The sequence below is a fragment of the Lactuca sativa genome, chromosome 5 (assembly GCF_002870075.4).
Source record: "Lactuca sativa cultivar Salinas chromosome 5, Lsat_Salinas_v11, whole genome shotgun sequence".
NCBI lineage: Eukaryota > Viridiplantae > Streptophyta > Magnoliopsida > Asterales > Asteraceae > Lactuca > Lactuca sativa.
Window position 1 is genome coordinate 292,940,385 of NC_056627.2, and position 22,857 is coordinate 292,963,241.

At 33.3% G+C, this 22,857-nt stretch overlaps 1 non-coding gene and 1 pseudogene across 1 annotated transcript; one reads left to right on the top strand and one right to left on the bottom strand.

The window, feature by feature from the left end:
• Positions 1-7,462: 7,462 nt before the first annotated feature.
• LOC111910092 (uncharacterized) lies at positions 7,463-9,012 on the bottom strand (annotated as a pseudogene).
• Positions 9,013-18,184: 9,172 nt separating this feature from the next.
• Positions 18,185-18,291, top strand: LOC111910418 (small nucleolar RNA R71). The gene has a single exon (XR_002856528.1). It is a non-coding gene; the product is annotated as a small nucleolar RNA R71 (small nucleolar RNA).
• Positions 18,292-22,857: the final 4,566 nt, after the last annotated feature.

Consider the following 22,857-nt stretch of genomic DNA (forward strand, 5'->3'; position numbering starts at 1 on the left):
AGTCGATATGTGACTTCATCTCCAAGACGTGAGAACACACATGCCTTCTATCTTCATGTTTTATTGCAAGTAGGGCTTGAGTGACCTTGAATCTTTCAAGTCTTTGAGCTTGTGGGTCAGGGAGAATAATTGGAGGAGGTGGAGGAAAAGAAGTATGATTTCCATGATCCAATCACGAGACATCATCTTCATTAGGAAAGCTTGTTCCAAGGAATTTAGGAAGACCATAATTGTCTGAACCAGACATCTACATTGGGAGAAATTCAAGTTAGTTGCTTTAAGTCCTTAATAGAACACCCAATATGAAATATTAAGGCTATGACCCAACACAATATTTCATAACTTGGAAGAGGGATGTCATAATCCAAGCTACAAAATATTTGAAGGTAGGCGAATGACGATTCACCAATTTCCACCATGAAAAATGAAATAGGTATTAGGTTTATTAGGATTGAAACTCCTAGATCTTTTGAGATTCATTGAAATTTTCAATGGCATGTTTTAATCTCGATTGTGCCCTCTCAAGTTTGTGACTGGGATGCTGAGGATCATAAACAAGGTGTGAATAACCATGCAAATTATCTTGGTACCCTTAATCTTATCACCTAACCGATGTGTCGGTTACCCACACGTGCTCCACTGATCTATGATAAACATTAAGTCACCCTTTGCCACTCTTACTAGTCCATGTTAGTATGCCGACTTGAAGGGTTTTGAGCATTCTAACACTCCTAAGGTGTACATGCAACCCTAAAAACCTTGGATCTATGTTTTACTAAGATACATGCAAATTTGATTTTCCAAGGTTCTTAACCTAACTAGCATGGCATGGGGAACTTTGAAACATAAAAGCTAGTAGAAGAACATACATTTCTTGTTGCTTGGGTTCCTTGAGAACCTTGTGAGCCTAGCACCTCAAGTGTGATGCCTCAAATGTTTCACACAACACCACAACTCTTGGAATAACTTGAGAGAAGTACACTATCACTCAAAATCGGCTAGCCCTCTTGTTCTACACATAGTGCCAATTTTGGTAGCCCATGGGTTCATTTTATAGTTGTGTCACAAGTAGGGTTACAACATGTAAACCCTTATTGAAATGGCTTTTCATATTCCATGATCCAAGGGTGTATAACCTCCATGGACTATCCATGGAGCACCTTATGAGTTTTTGGCCCAATTCAATAAACCATGGATCATTAGCCCACTATAAAAGAATGGATGATTTGCACAATCAACCCCATATATTTAATTAGTCTCCTTTTGATGACCAAATTAATTCTAAATTAATTCTTGATCAAAATTAATTAAATAATATTATTAATATATTAGAACTTATAATATGTTAATAAACCATAGGTGTCCTTTCTCTCATTTAGTCTATCCAAGTGTTGCAATGCCATGCAACCCAAATGGACCATGCCAACCGGGTCAAGTACATCCCAGAAATAGTTATGAACTTAGACACCTAATCCAACACGATTACCCACACACGCTCCACCAACGACTTAGTAAGGTACAAAGTGTAATTTCATGGGTTAGCACCAACTTCATATTTTCCTAAAGTAACTAAGATTGGGGATTGATAAAAGGTATAGTTACTTTATATTTATCATTATACTTATAATAAGAATTATAGTCCTTGTCCTACCCATTCGGCTAACGACCCTCCACCAGTCAAGGAAGCGGTGGGTGAGAGTGGACACCTATTAAGCTGCTATTTTATAGGCAACAACCTTATACCCCCCTTATAGACCGACTTCGTGAACGAGGCCTACTAACGGTAAGACTGACTTGCTCTTATACACATATATATAAAGTGTGTGTGAGACTTTACAAATTACAAAACTTGAGGGCAAGTTTTGAAACTATTTAAAAACTTTTCATTTCTATAGCTTATGAGTTTTAATGGTTTTAAAGAAAAAACTTTTGGAATTCCATAACTTGATGACAAGTTATGGAGTCCATTAATTGACATTTAGATAAAAAAATTACACTAACAAACACTTTGCAAAATAATTTCTATGATCTACTAAAACTCATAAGTATGAACATTCATATCAACAATTTCAAGAATCATATAAAGATATATAAAACTTGAAAATTTGATAATAACCATTGAAAATGGATAACCATAATCATTACCACATCAAAAACAGGTTTTATAAGTCCAAAACAGTTTAAGGTAATGATTCTAGTCCATTTCCAGCAGCAAAACTTGAAAATCTGCACACAGGGCCTCCTACTCGTCGAGTGCAAGAACCTACTCGACGAGTAGGATGAATTTATACTTGGACTCGTCGAGTCCACTGAACAGTGAACAGATTTTCGACTTTTTAAAGCATTTTGCATCAAGTATAATGAAAACAAGCCTAGTCTCTGATACTACTGAAGGGATATGAGCATTCTAACACTCCTATGGTGTACATGCAACCTTAGAAACCTCAGATCTATGTTTTCTCTATTATACATGCAAATATAATTTTTTCAAGGTTCTCATCCTAACTAACATAACATGGGGTACTTGTAATATAAAACTTAGTGGGATGACATACCTTTTTCTTGTGGTTGATTCCTTGGAGCTTCAAGAGCCTAGCACCAATAATGTGGATGCCTCGAGTGGAATCACGAATCACCAAAACACCTTGGAAAACTTGAGAGAATAGTAATCACACTAGAAATCGGCCCACTATTGTTCACTCACACACTAGTGCAAATTTCAAGTGCCAATGACCTCTTTATATAGTATAGTATATTAGGGTTACATCCATGTAAACCCTAATACCCATAACATTTCATCTACATAGGATCAATGGGTTAAAAGCTCCATGAACTATCCATGCAAGCTTAGCCCATCCTAAATAACTATATATATATATATATATATATATATATATATATAAGAGTACATATTTAATTAGTCTCCTTTTGATCAAAGAATTAATTCCAAATTAATTTTTGACCAATACTAATTAAATAATATGATTTCATATATTATAGCTTATAATATATTAATAAACCATAATCATACTATTCTCAAAAGGCTATCCATACAAATTGTTCCGGTGAAGTGCAACCCGAATGAACCATGTTATTCTCGGGTCGAGTACATACCAATACTAGTTATGGGCTTAGACATCTAATTCAACAGCAGCTTGTTGATATTTTTACGAAGGCTCTCTCGAAATCTAGGTTTCAGATTTTGTGTGACAAACTCTCAATACTTATTGTTGTGGCATTGTGAGTTTGAGGGGGGTGTTAGCTCGTATGTTTATGTTAGAACATTTGTTTATGAACCCCTTTGTCTTAGCACTTTAGGGTTTAGTGCTTTAGGTATTTATTTCCATTTTCCTTATTTGTAGCTCTCACGCTTTTCTAATAAAGAACCCTAGCTTTTTCTCTCTTAAACAAGATTGTTGTTCTATTATCGAATATGACTTCGACACATATACTCATCATACCTTCACTTGCTATATCACCACATCATCTAAAATGTTTCGTCTTCCATTATCTCCAAGGAGCACTCAACACGTCCAAAACCTTCATTATGGTAAACAAGAAATACACCTTCTTGCCATCTTCATAATTCATTTCCTTCAAAGTTTTTTTAGTTCGTGTCGCAAGACCAACCACACTGAAACCTAAATCTCACACGCTTAGGCGTTGTTTTTTTTTTTCTTTTCTTGATTCATGAATTTATAAAGTGGGCTAAATTACTAATGATATATGAACCAATAAAGTGTTGTTAATATAAATATTGTTTTTTTACTGGATGCACTTACTGAATCTGAAAAATGACTATTTTACCCTCCTATTTAAAATAATAAATTACCATTTCTTTAATACTTGTTATAAAATATAAGTACACAAAATGATCATTTATTTAATAACCATTATAAATTAAAAGTGTATACCATCACATTAAATAACTTTTAAATGTTAAATAAATTAAAAATAACATGATACTTAACTAATGCATTGTAATAAAAATAAATCGAACATATTCATTATACTAAATTAATAGTTGTATGACTCATTGCAATGAAATAATATGCTTATAGAATTGGAACTTACATGGCTTACATGACATAAATGAAGCATGTTGTTTTTTATTCTTTTTTTATTAAATGTATTGTTTTAAGGGTTTTTTTTATATTGTTATTTTTTGTTTTGAAACAAAAAATCTTGAACGTGGACTATAAAAATAGACCGACTTATGAGTAATAAAAAAGATTCTAAAATAATGAGCATATCCTTTTCATCTGGAGGAAATCATGTGTGGAAGGTAATTTTGAAAAGACAAATATAAGATTACCACACTAAGATAATTTGTTAACATTAACTAAATATATAACTAAAGTTAATCTTTAAATATTATTAAAAGAGAACTCTTAATTCGCCAATGAAACAATCAAAACCATTGATTGTATTTCAATCATATGTTTTCCACTATTAGATCAAATTGATGACATCATCTTTTCCAAATAGAATTCAAACACAATTACATTTAATTATATAATCTTTAAATTCAACAATTATGTTATCAATTAAAACATATCATTCTATTTATATAGAAGATATCAATTTCTATAATTAATATTGTTTCTAATTTAACTCTTTTGTTTATAGCTTTTGTCTTCAAAATTTAAATCGTTTTTTTTTTTAAATAACTCTTTAAATAAGCATATCATTAATTTGGTTATTAACCTATAAAATCTAATCTAATCCAATTAAATCTGCAACATATTTGAGAGTCAAAATTAAAGTCATTATCATTCATAATTTATGTCACAGAATATCCCACATAAATGAATCGATTTGAGATAATGATTTGAATTTTAAAACTTATAAAATAAGCAAGTCAATTAATTTGTAAATTTGAATCAATATAATTGATTTCTTTCTTTTTTTTATAAATTAAATCTCCAAGATGATATCTTAGGATCCCATTTTTTTAGAAGATAATGATTTGATTATTCAAAAACACACTATATATACGATTACATTGAAGTTGTTATTCTTACGATTTTGGATTGAGTCCTACAATTTACAGTGTTTTTCTTTAGCAATTTTCATCTTCAACTCTTTTTTCTAGGTTCTTTCTTTACTTTGTTATCTTTCTCATTCTCTAATTTCTTGCATTTACTCTTTCTTCTTATTACATGTTATTACTGTATTCCTGTTGAGAGGTAATGAAAAAAATTAATCAATCTACTTTAAGCATATTAGTTTCATTTATATGTAAATATTATTACAAAAGAACCTTTAATTCACCAGTGAAACAATCATGACCTTTGATTGTATTTCATTTATATGTTTTCCACCCTTAGATCAAATTGCTGACATTATCTTCCCCAAATAAAAATCAAACACAATTACATTTAATTATAAAATCTTTAAATTCAGCAATTATGTTATCAATTGAAGCATATCATTCTATTTATATACGAGATATCAGATTTTATAATTAACATTGTTTATAATTTAACTCCCTTATTTATAGCTTTTGGCTTCAAAATTCAAACCCGTTTAGTTTTTTTTTTTTTTTTTTTTTTTTTTTTTTTTTTTGTGAAAACTCATTAAATAAGCATATCAATAATTCGGTTATTAACCCACAAAATCTAATCTAATCCCATTAAATCAGCAAAATATTTGTGAGTCAAAATTAAAGTCAATATTATTCATAATTTATTTCCCAGTATATCGCACGTAAAATGAATCAATTTGAGATAACGGTTCGAATTTTAAAACTCATTAAATAAGAAAGTTAATTAATTTGAAATTTTGAATCAATACAACTGATATCTTTTTTTTTTCCAGATAAATAGTCGAAAATCTCCAAGTTGATATCTTAGGATCCCAAATTTTTGGAAGATAATAATTTCCTTATTCTATATATATATATATATATATATATATATATATATATATATATATATATATATATATATATATATATATATATATATATATATTGAATTTTTTATTCTTACGATTTTGGATTGAGTCGTACGATTTATAATGTTCTTCTTCAATGGTCTTCTTCTCCATTTCTTTTTTTCGGGTTCTTTATTTACTATGTCTCTTTCTTTTTCTCTAATTTCATGCATTTACTATGTTCTTATTACATGTTATTACTATATTTCTGTTGAGATGTCATAAAAAAATAATCAATCTACTAGAGGAAAGATACGTGCTAACATTTTGAATTTGTATTGTCCTCCACATATCTTAATATGTCTTAACATTCCCCTAAATTAAGCTACAAGAAGTTATGGATGCACTTCTTAAATCAATCCTCTAAACTGAAATTCATTTGTTAGTTAGATGTAGTGACCAAAATGAAAGATTTGTAAAAGTTCATTATTATTTATTAGTGTTAACCTTTGACAAGTCATGAAACTAGTATTATATTTTTGTTCATAACAAGGCTTTTTTTGTAATAATTTCGTTGATCGGAAGATATGTATATCTGATTAGGTGCAGCCTGAAAAATCATATTTTAATTTTTATAAGGAAAAAATACTTTAGAAATTGACCAAATTACAATGTTTGAGTTTGATGTTTATGGCTATGACAATGCACTTTAATTGTAATGTTTATTAAATTTCTTTATAGAATTTAACGTTGCTGGTACATATAACAACTTATTGTTGCTTTTGGTTTTACATGACCAATATGAAAAGTGTCATATGAGCCTCCATGGGGGTTTGTATACCGAACAAAGTTAATTCATAAAGCTACTACACAATATGTTTTAATCAATGAGTCGCATCATGTTGTGGTAAAACAAATATCACGTGGATCATTTATGTTAAAAAATATTGTATTAAAACACCAAATTGCTCTAATATAAATATTAAATATTTTTATTTAATAAGTTTGGTTCAGAAACTCAAAATGAATCTAATTAACATTTCACCTAAAACAATATCATCTATTAATGTGATGTGTATTTAATTTATATTCTCCGCGTTTAACGTGGGTCATAAACTAGCAAGTTTTCTAAGCATTAAAACAACCCTTATACCCAATTCAGTAAATAATCAAGTTTAATCGATTTCATGGTACTACCATTAACGCTTAAACTTATATAACTCCTCCTCAATTAGCCTAATGCTTAAGGGCTAACCCCTACTATTACTACTCTCCCACCCACGCTTCTCTCATATCATTTAAAATCATCATGTCGTGATGATCATGAAAGTTGTGGATCTGAAAAATCATTTCCATTAATGTTGAACAAGTTATATGGGACCCAAAGCATTCACCTAAGACAACTGGTATCCTCATGGATGCCACTGCCACCCACATTCTAATCTTGATTTTGACCCTTTCACAACAAACTGACTTTGAAAATTGAGACATTTCGATCAGAAATCTAAATTGAATAATTGAGTCCCTTTACTAATACATAGAAACCAGACACGAGGAAAATACACAGCTGCAAAATTCACAAGTTTTAAGAGACCCCATTTCGAGAAGTTTTGTGTTTGGGACCATGCTTAGTGCCTCGCTTTTCTTCTCTCTTTTTATCTTCCATGGTGTTCATCTGTCTTGAAATACCACAAAATTTCACAAACCAATTATTAGTATTCAGTTTGGATAAAGATAAATCGATAATCAATCAATTAAAGAGATCCATGAACTAACTAACTAACCCCTAAGCAAAATCCTTGTACACAAATTTTGAAATTTGAATAGTCTTCAACAATGGAAGATGACATCTCAGAGGAGATTCGTTTGTTAATGGAGGTGAAGCTTTTTGTTTCAGAAGACGAACCAAATGACTCGATGTCACTTTGAAACATCTCTTTGAACAAATCCTTTTTCTCCTCAAAACTCGTCTTCATATTGTCCTGACAACACCAAATTTTTTTTTGAAGATCGTTGTATTTTTATAATGCTTTTGAAGAAAAAACTCACATTGGGTTTGTTTTGATTCGTCATTGTTGCCATTTCACTCAAGAAATCTGCCATTCCCTGCTTCAAATCAACAAATTATAGCCATAAAGATCGTTATTAAAGATGATGAATGTCGTTTGCAAGAAAGAAAGAACAAACTTACATATGTGTCATCGTCGCTGTCATGAATTCCGACATCATACATAAATCTTTTGTTCTCGTCCGAAAGTACTAGGAAACAAACGCATACCCGACAAAATTAAACAGAACTTTCAAGATCCGATTTTTATTCACACCCAAAAAAGGAAAAAATTGATGCAGATTACAAAATAATTAAGATTGCATGTAAGAAAATACCAGAATAAGCTTCTCGAATTGCCTGAATTTTTTTTTTCGCTTCTTCCACATACGTTGAATTACCAGATGCCGAACAGCGATCAGGATGCCATCTCTATAGCCACATCGAACACAAGAACAAAAAGTTTATCCAAATTTCAATCTCGTAAATAATTTTTTGATGAATTACACAATGTAAAGAAAATTTTCAAGTTTCTTGATTCACCATGGAAGTAGAAAACATGTAGTTTGCAACGAACAATTAAGTTGTTTAACATGTCAAAATATCATTTTCCAGATAACCCTTTTCGAGACAATCAATTAGGCATTCCAATATATTAAACACAATAAACTCTTTCGATTTTGTCTCTTTAACGATAAGATTGAATTAAAAGTTCTGACCAGTGCAAGCTTTTTTTAGGCGTTCTTGAACTCTGTTATCGTGCATTCCTTCTTCAACCCCAAAACTTGATAAAAATCGATGTTTTTTTTTCTCCATTACCATCCATTCTCCAAACCCTTAAACAACAAGATTCAATATGAAGCTACAAGAATCTACAGAAACTGTTTCTTTTTTTGTTAGCGTCAAATTGTTAGCTTAAACAGGAGAAAAGATGAAAGCCAATTAACCCCAGGTGTGGTTATTGGATTCTTACGATTGTTGATGGAATTGTTATAAGGCGATACATATTGGTGATTGTAGAGAAAAACACGGCACGTTGGAATGTTTCCGTAGGGAAGTGAGCCTGGGATTCCATGTACATGATACATACGACGTTTAAGGCCGCAAGAAGTCTCCAGAAACAAGAATAATAATATAGTACAATTATATGTTGGACTTGGAATAATAATGAGTTTGTGTTGAAATGGGGTCGGTGGTTGGAGATATTTTTTGTAAAGAAAAAAAAATGGATCATTCGAAAGAGGTGGATCTAAATACGAAATTTTTAAGTTAGCGTCGTAAAAAACGGTAACATATTGATGGAAATTATTAAAACCAAAAGGCATTTATCCATCATTAAATAATCGAAACAAGGTTAATAGAATTATTAGGCGCCGGTGGGTATGGACAATGTGGCCTCAACATCTTCGGCGCACACACCACACGAGGTTGATCCCTCGGCTTCGGTATCTCGACTAGGTTTCACCGATGAGAGAGATTGAAATATGTTTGATTTTTTTCATTATTATTCAATTTCCATTTTCAAAAAATACCATTTTCCCAAAAAAAATATCAATTTCAAAAATATAAGTGTTCAAAATTTTCATATTTTAAACCCTAAATCTTCAACTATAAATACTCTTATCCTTATTTACTCTTCACCCCATTCAAATCTCCTCAATTTTATTCTCTTAATTTCCATCTTTTTCTACACTTCATAACTAAAAATGACTCATGTTTGGTCTATTAAAGAAGAAATCTTACTTGCTCGTTCATGGCTTGACGCAATAGAAGATCCAACCCACAATGACAGCCATGTGACTACTTTTTGGAGGAAAGTCACCAACATATACAACCTCCAAGCCCTTTAACCTCAAAGCAAAGATCAACTATACGCCAAATGGAGAAGCGCAATCGCACTTGCAACTAGGTTTAACGTAAAGTAGGGTGATGCATGAAGTCGGAAATGGTGAAAGTGAAAATATTTTGTTAGAGAATGTTCTTGAGACTTACCTTGCATTTCAGGGTTGTTGAATTTTGGCAAACTATGAGACAATAGTAGTGTGATGTTTTTGAATTTCTAGTTGTCTAGTGATGTTTTTAATTTCTAAGGTTTTTTTTTTGTTTTTTGTTTTTTAATTTCTATGTTTGTTTGGTGTGTTGTACTTTTGTTTTATGTTTAATGGAATTCAAGTTAAAAAAAATGATATGTTTGAATTATTTATTTTCTAAAATAAAAAAAAGTAGCATTACAAATGTGGCAACCTACGCCTAGCAAATGACAACTTTTGGGTAAAGTGTGACATTTGTAACGTGACGCCTACGTAGATCGTGACAAGTATGACACCATGCCCACCAACCTTATCGTCAAAATTGCAAAATTAATTTATGTAATTTGTCATATCTATATAGGGCTTTTATTGTTTTAAAGTCGTATATACAACTTTTGCTAAATAGGTTTTATTATGAATTTGATATGTATGAAAATTACAAAAATAATTTATCCTAATCCGTTGTCTTTTATAAAACTTTAATGTACAATAAATATTTAATAATTTTATAATACAACATAAATCCCCACCTTCTCCCTCTCCCTCTCGTCCTTTGCAACACAACACCATTTAAATCCCAAAATCATATTTCTTCTAACCTAAGGATGAAAATGGTACGAGTATTGGTAATCCATTCGTCGGGTGTCCTGTTAGTAAATAACCATCAGGTTTGTGGTATACCCGCATGCATCAGGCTTCCCATTTATGATCGTAATAGGTTAAATATAACTTTTTGAAAATTTTGTTAAAAAACACGATCACAATCTCATCCAAAAACTAAATTGAGTTTTTAATACTTCTAATTCCTAACAACATCAACAAGTTTGATATCTAATAAAATATACATATATATCATCATCAACAGGCATAATTTAAAATATATAAATTTCAAGATAAATCAATCCACATCAAAACATAAATAATAAAAACATTACGATTAATCTTCATAACTAGTAATGTATGTATATAAGAAACATTATATTTATAACATCACATATACTACTATAATATAATTTTAAAATCATATTAATAATAATAATCATAATATAAGTACTTGTATTAATAAATTTTCTTCTTAATTTAAAACCTTGAATTTGCAAAGTTTGTTCCTATGTAAGGCATAGGGTAGCCTACTACGCAGTGCGTAGGAGGGAATCTATCATATGAGACTTAATGATCTACACCCTGTGTAGATCAGGCTACGCAACGCGTAGCGGCCCAAAACCAAAACCCTAATTTCAGGGTTTTGAGCCTTATTTAAAGGCTCTAATACCCTTGAAGCCTTTCCATCATCAACCTCCATCTTCCCTAACGTTCCCTTTGAAATCCTAATTCCCTTTTGGTGTATTTTTTGAGCTTGAGATTGTTTTGTGTACATTTTAAAGAAAGAAGGTGGTGGAGTTACTTAGGAGCTCAAATCAACGTTAGATCTATAGGCTCCTTTCCCTCATCCATCTCTAAGAGGTATAAAGTCTCCACCTTGATGATTTTTTATGATAGATCTACATTTGCTTTAGGCTTTCATGCTTTTGTCCCCATAACCATGGTGTATATGAGTAGGAGCTACTCCAAAGCATTGAAGTGTCATTTCCGGACGTTTTAAGGGTTGTTAAGACATAAAATCAGAGCTTGATCACTCTCATCCATCCATGCATAAGTTTTTAAGCTTTGAGCGACTTATTGGACTTAGGCTATGAGTTTGTGCCCTTAGTATGCATGCAAATGGATAAAGCCAGAGATTGTATCCATTCAGACATTGATCTAATGTAGATCTAGATGTTTGATGGTTTAACCTTCTGTATTAAGAGCTTAATGATTAAGTTGGGACTCAGCTTATTATGTGGGGTGTAATTCTGGCTACACAACGTATTGCCTCATTTTCCCCCGATTTTGCCACTTTGGGCTCTATGTGGGGCATAGAGCTGTTACGCATAGCGTAATATGGCTGAATGTAAACTTTTGACTTTTTGATCGTTGACTTTGACCAATTTTGACTTTAGGTCAAATAGAGTAGTTTGAGTAGTAGATTGAGGCTTGGTCCCTGTTTGATGTATAGGTGACATGTAGAGTCGATATTTGGAGTAGTGATCAGTTTAAGTATCTTTTGGCGTTTGCAGTGAGTTTTCCTCACTATATCCGTGGGTCAAAGGCATCAATGCTGACCCACTAGGTTGTGTTATGTATCTTGGTATATAATATGTTGTGATGTGGTAATGATATGTTAGATTGGTAGATTCGTATGATTATATGTAGTTGCTAGTTCTATGTTTATCTGTTGTATATGTCGACATAGTACGGTTGGGTTGAGGCGATATTGCTTTGTGTAGAAGCCAACAAACACAGGAGAAATCCAGTCACAAGCTAAGGGATGAGAGGGAAATCTAGTCTTATGTTGTGGGATCTGGAGAAATCCAGTCATAAACTGAGGGCCAGGAGGGCAATCCAATCTTATGTTGTAGGCTTAGGGGTAATCCAGTCCGATGACTGTGGACCCAACATGCATGTTTGTATATATGTTTTGTTGTGTAGGGTATTTTAGGGGAAGTCACTAAGCTTTGACTTATAGTATGATTTCATGGTTTTCAGGTACATCAGATGATTGAGGCAAGGCGAAGGCGTGATTGTACACATAGTCTTGAGATTGATTTTGAGAGATGTTTTTGGATACTCTTATTTTTATGACTATGTTTGGAGATATGGTTTTGTATGACTTTTGGTTTATAAAAATGATCTTTGGAAAACAATTTTTTTATCATGATTTTTGGGACGTTACAAGTTGGTATCAAATCGCTGGGTTAAGAGAATTGGATACACTTGTGGGATTCCAAACTCAAACCAAGGATCAACAAAATATTTTCAAAATCAACCATAAAACGCCAAAAGAGAGGATGTGATGTGTGCAATCAGTCGGAGCCAAGGAATGTATTCCCTAAGATACACATACTTGTTATGTATACCGATGATATGATAGAATTGAATGCTAATTTGTAGGCTATGGATCTTCATGAATTTCATGATAGAATTGTCGGATTTATGATGCTTGATTGGATAGGAGAATTTCTTGATATGTTATATGGACCTGACATTATTATTGTGGTTGCTTAGTGCGTGCATCATATTTGCACATAAATAAGATTTTATTGCCTGAGAATGTTTGATTTAGCCTTATTTCCTGTTCCATGTCTGGTGGTGTGTTAGGGAGAATCAAATATCCGACTGTCTATCGAATCCACTGCTGTGTATGATTAGCATACACGAGCGATTGCAGGGTTAGTGGAAGTTTCATGAGTGAGTATGGTTGTAGAAGGCCAACTCGAGGAATGATTAGCCACACACACACACAGTCTTTTTTTCTCTCTCTAGAGAGAGAGAGAGAGTATATGATGTATACGTATCTAGTTATTAGGACTTGTGGGCGGGTAGTCCGCGACGATCTTCTGATACAAATACGGGTAGGTACGGAAGGTAGTATGGGCCCGTACTACTAAAAGCACATGACTCATATTCATATCAAGGAAGTCACGGATGCCAAAGATTTAGTGATCTCGTAATGATGTAAGAGTATGAACTGTGGCTTTACTGATGTATTCTGGTTTGTGTTTCAGTTAGTGATCACTAGAGGTTTTGGATCAGGAGTTGGCGGCCCAGAGAGTCCAAGTTTGACTAATGATGAGATTCGTGAGATGATCACCACCCAGGTGACCATGGCTATTAGGGAGGTGATCTCGGGGGTATTTGGGTCTATTAAGACCACCATGATCGAGATTTTTGAGGACCGATATGTTGTCGTCTCAGAGGTTGCTGTTGTCGAAGCCACTGCAGTTGTTGCTGCTACAGGACTCCAGGGGAGCGGGATGATGCAGTATTGGGACCTCAACAACATGAAGCTCACATATTTCAACGGGTTCAAGGACCTGGTCATGGCCATGAGGTGGATATTGGATGTGGAGGGTTGTTTCTTTACATGAGCGTGCCCAGAGGACTAGAAGGTCAAATTCGCCTAAACCTTCTTCTCCTGGGGCCGAAGATTTCTTTTGAGTTTCTAAAGGTTATTAATTGCAATTAACCTCAAAGAACAGAATGCATCTCTTTGAATTCGACCTAATGTCTAAGATTTTATAATTGAGGAAATCTGACCACCACGTCATGGTTGATCACCACCACGACGTGGTCCTCATGTTTTTCCCGTGTATTCCAAGTCATCATATGGGTCGCGATTCTTCCATTTGCCACGTCGTGTTTATGTCACCACGACGTGGTCTTCATATAACTTTTCTTCTTCTTTTGTTTTTGCTCCAGTTTCCTACTTCCAGCTCCTCGTATGCTTCCTTTTTGTCATGGGCAAGTTTTTGTCGTTACAAAACATAGTTTAAATATAATAAGTATCTTTTGTTCCATATTAAGCATAATTGTAGCTAAAAGTATTAGAAATATGCATTAAATATGTAGTTAATTATGCACACATCAAAATACCCCACGCTTGGCTTTTGCTTGCCCCCAAGCAAAACTGATTTTGTTATCATTATATCAAGACTTTAGCTACCAACGTCGCACAAGACAATCCATTTTTAGCCTCTCCATTACTCAAAGACCGCAATGCATGTATTTGTGTCTATATTTTCCTAAGAACCTCCCCAATCCTAAATACTCACAATCTTCATAAACACTTGCCCACTTCTTTTGAACAACACTTATTTTATGCATCCCTCCGAATCCATACTCATAAATCTTTATTAACCTCAAGGTATTTTTGGTTAAGCCCCCAAGCATACATATGGAAAAATAAACTAGAAATAAAAAAAAGATTAGCATAATAAGTACATGGCATTTTTTGCCTTATTTTTGAGTCTTTGATAATTTTGAGCTTTTCTTCATGATATTTCTTGATCTTCATAACTTGGTAGACTTCTTTTCCTTTAACTTTTGCAACTTTTTTTTCTCACTTTTTTTTACTCAAAACTAAATATCTTAAAAACATATGCTTAAGTAAGGGAACTTAATTTCAACCCTTATTGGTTAGAGGTATTAGTCTAAGGTGCAATGACTACATAAGCTTTCCTGGATACATCTTTGGTACACAATGCTAAACATATTGCGGCCCCTAAACTAAGCAATGTTGTGTTTTTGTTCCATGATTTCACTAGGATAGGGAAGCCACAAATACATTATAACATATATTGGCTCAAATAAACATTGAAACTCGCATCAGATCGTCTCACACAACACTAGCAACCTAGATCTCATCATAACAATTTTTTAACTAGGTTCAGTTTTAAATTATTATTTCAAATTCTTCTAATATATTTTTTTAAAAATTCTAGTCATTTTTTCAATTTTAATCAGAATGCTTGGTTTCCTAGATTCAACCCCCTACCCCACACTTAAATGATGCAATGTCCCTATTGCATACTAAAACAATAAAAGAACATATAAATTAAATAGGAAGAATTGGAACAAACTTCACTTGGGTAGTAGTGGCGAGATCGAATTCTAAAATTTGTTTGGTAAGGCTTTCCTTCACGTAATATGGTTGGAAACAATACTTATGAGCTATTCTCATGTGAATTCAAATGTGTTGGATCAGAATAAATCAAATAGCCAATCTTTAAATAAGGTGTTGAACCACTGCCATGTCGTCGAAATTGTCGAGCAAAATAAGATCACCACGACGTGGTCTAATGACGCCACATTATGGTGTACTCAGATGCAGTCGCGATATAAAATTTTAATTTTGCTACGATGTGTTGATGATGTCCACGTCGTGATGGCTTCTCAAAAAACCTTTTAAAATCAAAAGTAAGGCATCGAATCTTCATAAAGTGTAAGACCATTCCCAATCTTCTTTTTCATAAAAAAATTCTTCAAAATGCTTTTTCTTCATCATTATGTGGGAACCCCACACTTATCCAAGAGCATAATCTTTGATTATATCTTCAAAAAGTTCACGCCTTCTTCATCCATTAAGCTCCTTACCACTTCACTTAGTACAAAATAAAATCAGAACACTAGGGAAACACTTGATCATTTGGTTAGACTAAAAATAAAAACCAAAGCTAAATTAAAACTAAAAACTAAAAAGAAATCAAAATAAACAAAATGCAAACTCTAAAAGAAATAGGGTTGCTACTCGAAAAGTGCTTCTTTTGTTGAGGAGTCATGAGTCGGACTCCTTCCTACTCTAAATTGTTGCGGTTGGGAGTGGGATCTCCCTTTGCTCCTTTTGCTCCTTCCATTTGCGTTTATAAGCTTGAAACCTTCTCTTGTAAGCCTTCTTTGAATTCTCCTTCTTCTTCTTCTTATTGGCATTGTCTTCACATTTGCGCTTTATGCATTTTCCTTGCTTCTTTTCCTTATTCATCTTCTTATCATCTTCCATAGGACCTTCCTTGTCTACCTCCATCTTGACCATAGTAGGCTCCTTGAATTCTCCACCCATCTCTTTATCAATTATTTCTACTTCTTCATACAAGTCCTCATCTATTTCATCAACTTCTTCTTCCTCTTGAACCCTAGGTGTAGTAAATGCAATCACCTCAAATGTCATAAGAATCGAGGCTCTTGGTTTCGAACATTTGACATTCTCAACATAGGATCCTCCCAAACCTTATGCTCTTCCTCCATCATCTTCTCAATTGCAACTAGCTCATTGCAATCTTCTTCCACAACATCCATCTTTGACACTTCATCTCTTGGCTCTTCAGATTCACCTTAGGAATCATCTCAAAAGTAATAACATCATCTTCCACACGAAGTGTAAGCTTTGAGTCGTGGATGTCAACTAGTGCTCTTGCGGTACTAAAAAATCGTCTTCCTAAATAATTGGAAGTTCTTAATACTCCTTCATGTCAAGAACCACAAAGTCGATCGGAAAAACAAAATTTCCCACTTTCACTAGTAAGTCTTCAATGATTCCTCGAGGATATGTAGTCGAGTGATCTTCCATTCGAATGGTTATCCTTGTATCTTGGAGCTTGGTAATCCAAGTTTTTTATAGAAAAAGTATGGCATGAGGTTAATGCCTGCCCCCGAATCGACTAAAGCATTAATGGAAGTTGAATTGCCAAATTCACAAGGCAATGAGAGTTGGAATGGATCTCCCATATTGATCGGTAATCCCTTGATGATCGCGGTTGAACACAACTCATTAAGAACTATTGTTGAGGCCTTTTCCAAATCCTTTCTATTACTCACCACATCTTTTGCAAATTTTGGAAGTTTCGTCTTTAATTTGAGGAATGAGGCGTTAATTGAGAGTGAGAGCACTTGTTCCATCAATTTCCTTTGTTGGGCTCCAGAGAATGTTCGATGGCTCGAGATAGGAATGGAAAAGGTGGCTGAAACGAATTAAGAAGAGAAAAAATTCTTCTGCTCAAGACCACGATGTGGTGAAGCATCAGAGAACACTTCACTTTTTGCTCTTTTTGCCTCGGGTTTCTCTTTTTTTCAAATACGACTTGGGTTGTATTATAGCTGCTTCATAGGTCATTATTGGCTCAGAATGAGCCTCTTCTTCGATGTAGATCTCCATGACATGAGGTTATGACTTTGAGTCTTGATTTTTAGGTGGTAATCTTTCATCGACAAGTGTCGTCAATTGCCCCAGTTGAGTCTCTATGTTTTTGATGGAAGCTTGATGATTTCACACACTGGAATCATTAGTATTATGTCTTTTTTCAGATGGTTCCATAAATCGGTGAAGTACCGACTCAAAATCCATCTTCTTTTATGGTGGCGGTTGCTCTTTTTGATAGAAACCTCTTCCTGGTTGTCTATACTTCTCATCCTTTTGTTTCTTGTACTCTTCATATGGAAACCATTCCTTCTTGGGCTTCCTCCAATATTCATCATATTTTTCACCACTTTAGTAGAACATTTGCACCTTCTTGTTCCCATTTTCATACAAATCACAATCGATGGTCAAATGTGGACGACTACAAATATCACAACGAACTCTTATGGCATGAATGTATTGATCTAACTTTTTCATTCACATATCCATAGAATATAGCGTAGCTATGATTGCAGCCAAGTTCTCGTTCCCTCCATCTCCTTTTCCTCTTGTAACATCATCTCGTGGATTGTGGTGCTCACGCGAGTGTTTTGAAACTCTGCAATTAATTCTTTTATAGTCGTCGACTCTTTCCCCATCATTGGCCCTTGTGAGTCAAGAAGTTGTCTAGTAGTTACATTGACTCCATCATAGAAGATGGAAACTTCTTGTTGAACATTCAAATCATGTTGAGGGCAAATTCTAATCAAGCCCTTGTATCTCTCCCAAGCTTCATATAGGAACTCTCCCACCTCTTATTGAAAGTTAGCAATCTTCTTTTTAAGCTTTGAAATCATCGAAGGTGGACTAAATTTCTCAATGAAAGCGTCACGAAGAGTAGCCCATGTAGTGATGGATCTAGGTGCAAGAGACTTCAACCACACTTTTGCTTCATCGGTAAAAGTCACCGGAAGCATCCTCAGTAAAACGATTCTCTTGGCACGTTAGGGACATGGAAGTAATTTGCAATGTCTTTGACTTCATCAATATGCTTGAAAGAATCTTCATACTCTTTCCTGGAAAAAGGTATGTCATTGAGCATGGATATAATGTGTCCCTTGAGCGTGAAACTTCTTTCGGCTAGTATCTCATGTGGAACTAGACCTAGTCCATGTTCTTCATGCGTCCTCTTCTTGTGGTTGCCCAACGTCATTCTCGTAATGTTCGCCATCCCTTCTTCTCCGATCTTTAACTCTGAATCGTCTGAACTTCCTTCAGTAAAGACTTCTGGCTCGTATCCTACTTCCTTCTTACTTGGAGTCTTCTCAAAAAGTTTGAATTTATCATATTTGAAAGTATTGCTCAAATCGCCCTTCTTGTCCTTTCTCTTGTGGAAAGCAGATTCTAGATCTTCTAGTGGAGGAACAATGGGAGTTTTAGATCCTCATGTCATAAATCACTGAAACAAAACAAAAATAAAACAAAAACGCGTAAAAGGAATAAAAATCAATAAACTAAAATTTAACTGAAGTGAGACCATGACGTGGTGAAGATAACCACGATGTGGTTGCGTCTCAAAAAGAAAAATGAAATTAACTAACTGCAAAAAGTAACTTCTTGTGGTTTTTACCTCACAAAAAGGCTCGAATAACTAAAAGCAATTAACTAATAACCAAATAAGTCGTTCCCTAGCAACAACGCCAAAAACTTTGATGTGCACAAAAGTACCTATTTATTTTTAAATTTATAACCTAACTACCTCTTACTAACTATGTACTTATAGGCAGTGTACCTAGTCAGATTATAGTATATCTCAGGTAAGTCGGAGGTCGATCATAGGGAACATAATTCAATCAATTAATTTAAATACTTCTAATTAAACTATTAAATAAACTATGATTTGGGGGGGGGGGGGGGGGTTATTGATTTTTCAAGATCTGAACAACTTAATATCACCTACCAAGTAAGCAAGCAACCCAAACAAAGTAACTTCAAGAATTAAAAGAATACTTTGCCTATATCTAATTTCACTTTCTTCTATGGTTGATTTCTTATGGATAGATGATATTGATTACCAATTATCTAGCTATTATGATCAAATATCTAGGCCTACCAATTTATGAATGATAAAGCAATGATCATGCACAAGTTAAACACCAAATTGATAATAGCACAATCAGACTATGATTGATATGAGTTACTCTCCTATGATCAATTCAAGCAAGCAAGCACAAATTAATACTAATTATGCCCTCTAACACAAATAAATTTACTAGCTTTAATTACTTAAAATAATATGTGATAAATATTAGCTCTAATTATATAATGGCCATAAACAATTAGGGGATAGATTCATGCAATTAATATGATCAATTATCACACAAAATTTGATTTATAAGCAATATAAACCAGAACTAAAACATGTCAGGGTTTATATATATCAAACACAAGTAAAATCAAATATAATTATCCAATAATTGAAATCAACTCATAAGTATCATATTCATCTTCACCAAACATAAGTAAAAGGTGTTCAGCCTCTCATTATAGTAGAAAAACACAATAGATCTAAGTAAAATAAGTTAGACATAAGTTTAATAAGCACACCAACTAGATCAATGATGAATGTCTTCTAAATCTTCTTCGATCCTTGAGATCCACTTGAATTTCGACTTTCTTTTGGGTTTCTAAAGGTTGTTAATCGCAATTAACCTCAGAGAACCGAATGCATCTCTCTGAATTCAACCTAATGTCTGAGATTTTATAATTGAGGAAATCTGACCACCACGTCGTGGTTGATCGCCACCACGACGTGGTCCTCATGTTTTTCTCGTGTCTTCCAAGTCAACATTTGGGTCGCAATTCTTTCATTTGCCACGTCGTGGTTATGTCACCACGACGTGGTCTTCAGACAACTTTTCTTTTTCTTTTGTTTTTGCTCCGGTTTCCTACTTCCAGCTCCTCGTATGCTTGCTTCTTGTCACGAGCAAGTTTTTTGCCGCTACAAAACATAATTTAAACATAATAAGTATCTTTGTTCCATAGTAATCATAATTGTAGATAAAAGTAGAGTTGGCAAAAACTGACCCAACCCACCAACCCAATCCGAACCCAACCCAAAATTAGCAGGTTGGGTTGAGATTTTCAACCCATTTATGTTAAATGGGTTAACCCGTCTAACCCATTTAATTAAATAGGTTGGGTCGGGTAAAAACTATCAACCCGTTTTCAACCCACCAACCCATTTAACTTTAATTTATATTAAATTTAATAATTATTAAAATATTATCATGTATTAATCTAAGTATTAGTTTATAAATTACAATGTTTGTATTATTATTTGTGTTTTAAAAGAATGGAATCCTAATTTCTACCTTTTTTCTTGGCATCGACAACACTAGTCACTCTAAAAAATCTCTTAGAAATTACATATCTTTAATGTTATTTGAATAATTTCTTTGTATATGTGAATTGTGATTGTGCTTTTGTCATACTTTGAAATTTTATTTAAGTCTATAACTAATTTAAGTGGTGTAATCCTTAGTTAATTTATTATTATTATTTTTTTATTTTAAATGGGTCAACCCAAATTTAACCAATTTATTTAATAGGTTGGTTTGAGAATTACATAAACGGGTCAACCCGATTACAATCCATTTATCTGAAAGGTTGGGTTAGGTTGGAAATGTCAACCCATTTAAATAAACAGGTTGGGTTGGGTTGAAATTTCCAACCCAATTAATAAATGGGTTGAACCCGAACCCAACCCAGGTCAACCCATTGCCACCTCTAGATAAAAGTATTAGAAATATGCATTGAATATGTAGTTAATTATGCACACATCAGATTGTACACATCATCTTAGGATTTATGTTGATAGATAAATATATAAATGGTCCGGGGATGGATTTTTGATCAGGAATCGAGATGGTATTACCTTAATATTGTAACCATCATAAACATGTGGAATTGCTTTTGAACAAATCTCATACCTTGTCCCATAACCATGTACTCGTCCCAAAACCCATCCTAAAAGTTTAAGGTTCAATTTTTTCCAACAAGTTTGGATATTTTTGTCGTCCCTATTCAAACATCCTTTGGTACCTTGTATGCTCTCTAACCACACGCGAAGCTGTTTTTGTAACATGTACTCTTTCTAGTGTGGAGTTGTTTGTATCTATATGTGTTGTTTATGGGGGCTTTTTGGGGTTTGATGTTTAAAACCTCAAATCATCATAAGTGAGTTTCCATAATTTTTTTGGGGTTTGATGTTCAAAACATTGATCTAAAAACCATGTTCGACTTTTTTGTTGGGTTTTCATCATAAAACTCTTGTTAGTCGGAGAGTCACCTAAGAAGATGACCAGAGAATCGTCGGAGATGTCAAAGTCGCTAGAAATCGGATAAACCTACAACGTTTGTTCATTATGGTACATTTTGAACACCTAAAACAAGTTCAATGGTAAGATGTGTACAAAAAAATAAGAAGAAATAAAAAGAAAAACCTTAAGTGACTAAGTTTATACATAGGGTAAAGTTCAATGCCTTTATAAGCCATTAACCCTTTAAAATAAGAGAATTTGATAGATTTAACCACTTTTAACCTAGTTTTTCAAAAAATAACAAATTTTTATTTCAAAAAATAACTATCGATTCCACAAAGGGGAATTTGCATACTCGACATTAATTTAAATATAAGGATATTTTGGTAATGTGTACATTTTGAACATTATAAACAAGTTTGATGATAAGACGTGTATAAAAAAAAATCTTTAATTGACTAAATTTCTACACAGGGTAAAATTCAATACATTTTTAAGTCATTAACCCTTTAAAATAAGAGAATTTGACAAATTTAACCATTTTTAATCCATCTTTTTAAAAAATAACAAAAATAGCATTTTTCTAAAAATATATATAGAGTCTCTAAAGGGGCATTTGCAGACTCGACATTAATTTAAATATAAGGATATTTTGGTAATCTTCCATGAATCAATAGTATTTTCCATGAGTTAACAATACACTCTTTACCAACTAGGGTACCCTTTGCGAACTCAACAATATAATTGTCATTAAATCGATTTTTTTTTTCAGTTTTGTTTTCATTTTCTCTCTTTTTAAGCTCGGAAATGATATCTAGAAAATAGATTTGTCTTCATAATTACTTACAGAAGTATAATACACATTTAAAATTGAATATAGAGCAACTGGTAAAAAAGAAAAATCCAAATACTTAGTTCGCAGTAGAGATACCGTGATAATTCATAAAACACTGAGTTCGAACGTATCTACGTAAATTCTATAATGTATTATAATGTGTAAATTGAATAAAACTCTAAGTTCACACTATATATACTGCGTAAGCGGTATAGATACTAAGTTCACAGAGACCAACTCAGATCTATGCAGATTTG